Raw genomic sequence first — 6,846 nt, 5'->3', positions numbered from 1 at the left:
TAAGATGGCATCCAAGCGAAATATTTCAATGTTTTTGGTCACATAGCAATTCCATGTGGATGAAATTTTACCTAGTTTGAAACTGTTTTAATATACCCTCCATATTTCTTGTAAAATTTTCTTCATTTCAGATCTCAGAAGATCTAGTAGTTTCATTTCATTTTAGCAGTTTGTTTCATACCACTAGTAAGAGTATGAGTTTGTGATTATAAATTTTCTCTTGGTATGTCATCACTAGTTTAACTCTAGAAAATACATCTAATGGTTTAGGAGAAGAAATGCCACCTTTTCTATGTCATGCAAAGAGTTTTTCAACTTATATTCGTTAATATATAGTTTTTTAGAATTATTTAACAATATATGAGTAATGAGCAATTAATGTTTGCTCTTCATATATTAGCAACAACAATTACAGGGCAATTTTGAGTCCTAGAAATTATTACACATTTTTTTATAAAATAATTTTAACTCTTACTTTAAATCTCTAACTTTTAATAATTTTGAGTCTGTTTTTAACTTGGGTCAAAATTGTAAAATGGTCTTATGAATTCACATTCCAAGTAATATTCGGCATGCTAATTACGTTGCCGATTGCCAAATTGCATTATCTATTATAGTTTCCGAGATATGGACTATCGACATCTTGCAATATTGGCTCTGCTTCTTGCTTTTAGACTTTTTTCATTGATGGTTTCTATGAATATTACAATACACAATATATAATGTTCATATTATGAACTTTTTAAAATTCTATAATTTTTTTTATTACTCTTCATGATTCCACAATCTGCCCTATTGGCAACAAGTATTGCTTATGTCTATATTATATATACATGGCATGTAGAAAATCACTTCATTAAGCAATCTTCTGTATAAAATATTATCTTAATTAATTAATCTTATTCTAAAGTCTACATCTGTCCAGTAATCAGATCAGGTGGTGCTAAACGTTTTTGTCTACGCACTTCACTATCACGTCGCATATTTAGCTGATTAGCGAATAGACTCATACAGCAATACCTTGTTATCTAATAATAACTTGGATTTGCGCCCGATGAGCCAATACATTTGATACAATTTAAGTCCAAGTTGTTTCCGTTTAGAGAGTATGTGTTTCTTCCAGGTTAGGCGTCGATCTAAGTGCATACTAAGATATTTAACACGCTCTGCTTGGGGGAGTTGACGATGATTAATATTCACTGGTGGACATGTTCTTCTACGCAGGGTAAACGTTATATGCGTGGATTTTATTTCATTGGCCTTAATGCTCCATGTCTTCAACCATAATTGTATTTGCTCCAGGTGGGTTTGTAGGTTTGTTGATGCTGTGACTGGATCTTCATGGGATGCTAAGATTGCTGTGTCGTCTGTGTATGTTGCCACAGTAGTTATTTTTGTGGTGGGCAGATCGGCCGTATACAGAAGATACAGTACTGAACTCAGCACACTACCTTGCAGAACTCCTGAATATATGGGGTTTAATTCGGTATGTTCATCGCCTTGATTTACAATAAAATGTCTATCAGTGAGATACGACTTTAGTTACTGATAGTCCGGATGTGGGAGAAGTTTCTTTAGTTTAACCTGCAAGCCCGTATGCCATACTTTGTCAAAAGCCTGAGGTATGTCTAGAAAAGCAGCCGAACAATATCTTTTGGCATTTAGGTCAGTGTTTATTTTGTTCACAAGTCTATGCACTTATGCTATAGTCCCATGCTTATTGCGAAAGCCAAACTGATGTTCTGTAATAATTTTTCTTTTTTCTATTATATAGTTTAGCTTCTTTATGCATAATTTCTCGAAAACTTTCGAGATTATAGGTAATAAACGTATCGATCGGTAGGAGGTCACATCTTCTGGTATTTTTCCTGGTTTAAGAATCATTAATATTTTAGCTACTTTCCAGATACTAGGGAAGTAATTAATTCGTAGCATAGCATTAAATATAAATGTTAATAGTTTTATACCCTTTTCTGATAGTTGTTTTAAAATTTTATCAGTAATTAAGTCATAACCAGGAGCTTTTTTAATATTAATCTCTCTCATTATTGTTTGTTTAACTTTTTTGACCGTTAATTTGAATCTAGAAAGCTAATAATTTTATGTTCCTCATCTTTATGTAGCTGAGACTGGAAAGGTTTTAAAACATTTTTTAAGTGTTTAAATAATTTTTTTTTCTTTTTTAAATAAATTAACAGGTGTAATTTTAGAGTCTAAAGTTTTCTTCATAAACTTTGTTTTGATTTGATACATTTTCATCACTATTTCATTGAAAATTCTTTATTGATTAGCAACTAAAGAATGAATGTTTCATGCCACGTAAGTTTTTCAACAGTTGATTCATAATTTTTAGCATGTGCCAATAATATATAAGACATTAATTTACCGATTTTTTAAAAATTATTTGATAATGTAAACCAATATCATACCATTAAAATTACATCAAATTAATTTGAATAATTAATTACTTCTGTTGATGTAAGTCCAGTGTTAAGCAAATTAATAAATATACAATCAGTTTATAATAAATTTGTACAATATGTACATTTTCTTAAACTATTTAAAAAAATAAAGATGCAGCTGGAGTTTTAATTTCCAAAGCTTCCTTTATGAACTTTATTTTGGTTCGTCAGTAGATTAATTTTTATTACTAGTTTATCTTTTTATTTTAAACTCTTATCTATATTAGCTGTCGAGTAGGACATGAAGAATGAGCAAATTATATTATACCGATTTATTAATAACATTTACAATTAATTTATGTGAAATGTATTTTTTTAGATTTCTTTCATGCCATACAGTTTTCATCAATGTAATACCTCAACACCTAGTAAATGTAACATAATTAAGAAAAAAATATTATATTATAAATTATTAAAAATATTTATTGAATTAAAATTACGGTAAAATTAATCTGAATAATTAATTCCTTGCCTTGATATATGTTTAATGAAGTTACAGGAATTAACTCTAAAAAATTTCAGGGGCGTTCTTATGTCCAGTGTCAAGCAAATGAACACATAATTTTTTATTAGTTTGTTTTTAATTTCTATAATGAATTTTATATTTTGCTAGATTTCTTTAAATGAAGAGGTAGGTGGGATTTTAAGTTTAAAGCTTCGTTTTGGTTAGTAGATTTACTTTTCGTCGCTACTTCTCTATATTGACCGGCGAGCAGAAAGTAAAGAATCAGCGAATAATAAACTAATTTGCAACTATCCATTTTTATTTATTTTTAAAATTTTATCTACACACACTAAGTGTAGACAATAAATAAGATAATATTAAAACTGTTTTTTGACACTTAACAATTTACAACTTCATTAAAATTACGAAAAACTAATTTGAGAATTCATTCTTCCTCTTGGTATTCGATAAAATTACTTTAAAACACTTAATTCATATTTTTTGTCCATGCCGAGTGTCAAGCAAAGAAGTATATGAAATATTTTCATAATTTATCTCTACAACTTTGAACTTTAATATTTTAAAAATATTAACTGGATATCTACTTGAGATTGAAAAGAATAAACTTAAGTACTTATTTACGAAGAGTACTAGAATCATTTTTTCATGTATTCTACGCAGAACACGAAAAGGGCCAATGATAAGCCGATAAACCACATTTTGAAGACGAATTGGAGATACTTCATCGATATTACTATATTGCTTGTTTCCTTGGTCACTTTCCTTTTTTCGGTTGCTTTCACGACATCTACCAGTTGTTTGGATATCCATCCGTTGTCAAAACTTTGCATTATTATGTTACTTATTTGGGTATAGAGGGGATGTCCACGGGTCATACACATATGGATGGTTTTGGAAAATACTACGACTTTGGTGTCGTATAAGAGGCTGTAACCGTTATCGTCGGTGAAGAACATCGGGATTTTGTGATATAGGAGCAGAGATTCCGACCAGGGAACCGCAGAGTCTCTTTGATAAGCGGTTCTGTTCAAGCAGAGGTCCCAGTCACAGTATTCTATCGCGTTTAAGTCGAATTTCAGGTCTTTTGTGGTGGCGTAGTAGGATGAAATATTCTGCGGCGATATCAGTGTCAGTCCCGATTCCAGTATTTTTTCCAGCGTGTCTAAGTTACCGCTGGACTCTGTACTGGCGTGGATAATGATGAGGGTGTTTTTGAAAATCGACGTACATGTTATCATCCCCAGGCACCAGATACCCAGAAGGAATTTTTTCGAGCTTCTACCTATGAAGTCATGAATGGGTTGTTCGGTTATCACTTGAAAAATCCATATTGTCCATTCGGCGGCTCTGATGCGAAATAACCCTCGTGCCAATAGGAGAGATACCAGGAAGATTATAATCAGGTAAAAGTAAAAGAGAGGAGCGAAAATCCGTGTTACCCTGATCCAGATGGAAATGGGATCAGCTGTGGGGGTGACCCAAACTTTACTTTCGAACATGTAAGCAGGACTGACATCGCTCAGCAGGAATTGGCTCCGGTTGGGGTTATAAAACCCACCGAATAGGTCTATCTCGCGTTTCATCAGTTGCCTGAAGACGTCATCGTATTCCGTGGAGTTCTGGAACAGGACCGCTAGAATAATGACTATCACAAACATCATACGTACCACTTCCGCTTCGATGGGGTCGACTCCTAGTTTCCACTGAAATAATTTTATCAGGTTGTTGTCTAGACCGTTTCCGTTTTCCGTTGCGAAAGGTGGTCTGCTGTTCAGGAAATATTTCAAAGTTGTGTTCCTCCATTTCTTGATGCCTTTGCTCGTTAACTCTTCAGCGATGCTGAGTTCTGGGAGACAAGTCCCTATTTTAATAGGAGTAGAGTTCGGTTCGTCGATATTTTCGTTTTCGTAGGGATTGTAGGTGTAAATGTCGAAATTCTCGTCGATGGCGTAGAGGTTCGTGATATAGTAATGGGGAAATATGGACCAGTCTATGTCGGTGACGTTTTTTACGGTATAGATGAACATGGCTTTCGGGAAAAACATACCGTTGTCTATAACATAAATCTACATGTTAATCGCATTAGCGAAAATGTTGCCTCCCTTTTTGAAGATAATGGGGGCACCTGGAAGGGTGAAATTTGGCCCGGTTGAAGCTTATATCGAGGAAGAATTTTTAGGCCTAATATTTTTGTCTAATATGCGATACAAAGAAATAAATATATTCCAATAAAACGAAAAACTCCCAAATCAAGTAACGTGGAATAGCCGTCAGATCGATGACCCAGTGGGTAGTCGACCATAACGCACCAGGATCAAATGTCACTGGGGAAAAGGTTTTTTAATGTTTATAAAATAAAATAAATGATTGTGTTCGTTAAAGTTACGTGGATGTTTTTACACTTAAAACATTACAACAAAAACATTTAACATGTTACATTTAAACGATTTAAAACTATATTAAAACAGAAAGTGAGTGATTATAACATTGTTAAACGAAGTTTTATTATTTTAAGTAGTGTTTTGTGTTACTTTCGGTTATTCCAGTATGGATGGAATCAAAGAGTAATGGCAGTTTCGATTTAAAAAAAAACGATTAAGAATTGTATGGCCACGTAAAGTTATATTTTGCATTTGTTGCAGGGAAAACAAATTAATGCTCTTTATCGAAGGGTATATACAGCTATGCAAGAAAAACCCGTCATATGTGAAAATTGTATCCCAAAATAGATTAACATAATTCTAGAATAACAAGAATCGTCTGTGTTTAAGGACTCTTGCTTAAGGACTGTTATTAATTGATATGGTTCTGGAAACATAGTATATCATTGTACTAAACGTAATTCTAAAAGTTGTTAAGAATTTCTGTAAAGTAGATTGAGTAGAACTGAGTTCATTAGATGAATTTCTTAACAACTAACCCAATATTGCAGATAATAAATACATTAATTTGTCCATCAAGAATTAGAATGAATATTGCATAATAGTTATATAATAGTTTCATAAAATTTTAATTGGGACACATGAGACGTAAGAAAATGTAGAAAGCAATTGATAAATAAAAGCCACAGAAGACAAACTAATGATGAGCTATTTGCAAGAGGAGATCGAAGAGTGAAATAAATAAGCAAAGGACAATGCAATTTTATTATTGTTGGTTTATTATTGTTTTTGTAATATATATTTTAGGTGAGAAATATGGATAAAAGATAAGGACTATAAATAGAAATAATGAAAATATGCACGATTTAAAATGAAACTAACTACATAATTTGCCTAGATGGAACACGAAACAAATGGAAAAAATTATGAATTATTAACAGTACATTGGTAAATATTTGAAAGCATTGATAAATATTAATGGTTAATGCAAAATGTGACTATATGACACTTTATTCTTTGAACTTTGTATCAATTATTTTGGTATCATAGAGAGAAAAAATCTAATACCAACATACCAGTTTGGGTTTATTAATAAGCACTCAACAATTGACCAGGTTCACAGAATAACAGATGTTATTGAAAAAGCCTACGAATGTCAAAAAGTATGTTCAGCTATATTCTTAGATGTAGCACAAGCCTTCGATAAGGTTTGGCATGAAGGCCTTGTTCATAAACTACAGAAAATGCTACCAAAACAACCCACCGAACTATTAAAATCATACATTACAACCAAAATGTTCAGAGTCAAGCAAGAAGAAGCTTACTCTACAATAAAAGAAGCTAAAGCAGGTGTACACACTTGTGATATACCACAAATAGAAAATATCATGATGGCTACATTTGCTGATGATACTGCGATTATAGCTGTCGGAGACAATAGTGAAGAAGCCTCATGAAAATTACAACAGGCAAGTGACAATATAAATAATTGGACACAAGCTTGGAAAATAAGAATTAATGAAAGTAAATCTGTACA

The sequence above is a fragment of the Rhynchophorus ferrugineus genome, unplaced genomic scaffold (genome assembly GCF_030347505.1).
Source record: "Rhynchophorus ferrugineus isolate W39M unplaced genomic scaffold, kcgeb_rfMv2 rfM7, whole genome shotgun sequence".
Lineage (NCBI taxonomy): Eukaryota > Metazoa > Arthropoda > Insecta > Coleoptera > Curculionidae > Rhynchophorus > Rhynchophorus ferrugineus.
This window is presented reverse-complemented; position numbering follows the sequence as displayed.